Source organism: Rhineura floridana, chromosome 6 (genome assembly GCF_030035675.1).
Source record: "Rhineura floridana isolate rRhiFlo1 chromosome 6, rRhiFlo1.hap2, whole genome shotgun sequence".
Lineage (NCBI taxonomy): Eukaryota > Metazoa > Chordata > Lepidosauria > Squamata > Rhineuridae > Rhineura > Rhineura floridana.
The window spans coordinates 79,405,986-79,408,565 of NC_084485.1; positions in this window are offsets into that span (position 1 = coordinate 79,405,986).

Below are 2,580 nucleotides of genomic sequence, written 5' to 3' on the forward strand. Positions count from 1 at the left end.
GGAGGAGGGCCTTTGATCTTGAACGTAGTGTACGAGTGGGTTCGTATCAGGAGAGGTGTTCCATCAGGTATTGTGGTCCCAAGCCATGTAAGGCTTTATAGGTCAAAACCAGCACCTTGAAACGAGCTCGGAAACATACAGGCAGCCAATGCAAGCAGGCCAGAATCGGTTTTATATGTTCAGACTGTCTGGTCCCTGTTACCAATCTGGCCGCTGCATTTTGCACAAGCTGCAGTTTCCGAACCGTCTTCAAAGGCAGCCCCACGTAGAGTGCCTTGCAGTAATCTAATTTGGAGGTTACCACAGCATGGACAACTGAAGCCAGGTTATCCCTGTCCAGATAGGGATGTAGTTGGGCCACCAACCGAAGTTGGTAGAAGGCACTCCGTGCCACCGAGGCTACCTGAGCCTCAAGTGACAGAGATGGTTCTAGGAGAACCCCCAAGCTACAAACCTGCTCCTTCAGGGGGAGTGCAACCCCATCCAGGACAGGTTGGACATCCACCATCTGGTCAGAAGAACCACCCACTAACAGCATCTCAGTCTTGTCTGGATTGCGCCTCACTTTATTAGCCCTCATCCAGTCCATTGTCGCAGCCAGGCACTGGTTCAGCACATTGACAGCCTCACCTGAAGACGATGAAAAGGAGAAATAGAGCTGCGTGTCATCAGCATACTGATGGCAACGCACTCCAAAGCTCCAGATGACCGCACCCAACGGTTTCATGTAGATGTTGAACAGCATGGGGGACAGAACTGACCCCTGTGGAACCCAATACTGGAGAGTCCAGGGTGCCGAGTAATGTTCCCCAAGCACCACCTTCTGGAGGCAACCTGCCAAGTAGGAGTGGAACCATCGCAATGCAGTACCTCCCACTCCCAACTCAGCTAGTCTCCCCAGAAGGATACCATGGTCGATGATATCGAAAGCCGCTGAGAGATCAAGGAGAATCAACAGAGTCACACTCCCCCGTCTCTCTCCCGACAAAGGTCATCATACAGGGCGACCAAGGCTGTTTCTGTGCCAAAACCAGGCCTGAAACCCGACTGAAATGGATCCAGATAATCGGTTTCATCCAAGAGTGTCTGGAGCTGGCCTGCCACCACTCGTTCCAGGACCTTGCCCAGGAATGGAACATTTGCAAAGTGTTGCTGTGAAGTGGCACTGACAATTCTGCAGAATAGTCTCCAGTGGACATCAGGAGTGTCTCAGTCTGTGCAAGATAAAACAGTGGGAGGTGATATATATTCTAGCAAAATTCTAGGTGTGCTCTTACGTTTTTGATTGACTGTGCCCACCTTGCCTTAAATGAAGTGGTTTAAACATAGCAGGCTGAAAACATGCATCCTGTTTTTTCCAACGGCTAGAGTCATTGCTGAAGTAACAACATATTGTAATCTGTCTGATTTTACATTTATTTATTTATTATCTTATTTACATCCCGCCCTTCCTCTCAGCAGGATTCCAGGGTGGCATCAAATTGCAGTTTCAGACTCAACAGTTAATGCGCCCAGAATTGAAATAGAGCATAGCCTCCAGTTTGAAACACAAAAGGCTATCTTCACCATCATATGACATTGACCAATAAAAAGGCTTTGAAATTAATAAAAATAAATTTGACACAGATTTCTAGGATGAATAATGAGGGAAATAAAATTTTCTAGATTAGATTCTCTGTAGAAACATTAGTAACACAGAAAAGAAGCAAAGTGGGAAGAGCACCAACAAACATACACAAATATAATTCTCCATCTTTGATATGGCAGGTGCTGCCACCACTCACCATATGCTCAGAGGCATGTTACCAAATTCTTCCAAGCTACACAGGAAGTGGATTGGACTGTGAAAGACCAACTCAAATTGTGTTTGCATTTTTACAAATTTGTAGGGCTTTCCAGTATTTCAGAAAGGAGGTCAGGTCTCCTGCTCCCCTGGTGCATTCACTATAGCTGCCCAATTTCCCTGCTTTTAAAAGTTTGATAAAAATATCTGTGGGCTATAGGTATGTTCTTAAACAGCAAGGTTTTTTGCCTGTTAGTGAATATATTATTAATTTTACTGACTGCTCCCATAGGTCCCTTTTTGGAAGGCACGTTTGAAAACTACAGTTTTTGCCACACCTATTTTTACATGCAGCCCCTGGAACATTGGCCATGGGTGAATGTGGTGACCCTTGTACCTGAAAAAAAATTAGACACCCCCCCCCATCTAAGACAAATTTTTCAGGCATATATTTGTGAAGTAAAAGAAGCAGGTAATTTGCAATACAATCCTGTTCTCCAGTTAGAATGGCACAGAATCAAAAATGAGCAGAGATGCTGTGATGGGAATGAATGTGCCTACTGCTTCTCTGATGTGTAGCCTTCAAAGACATAGGGACCTCTGAGATCCCATTTCTCTGTGATGTCATCAGAATCTACTCCACCATTGATACTGCTCAATAAAAATGTGGGTTGTATGCAAAGCTAGAGGGGTTTAACAATCAATCCCCAGGGAACTCTGGGAATTGTAGCTCTATGAGGGAAATAGGGGACTCCCAACAACTCTCAGCACTCTTAACAAACTACACTTCCCAGGAT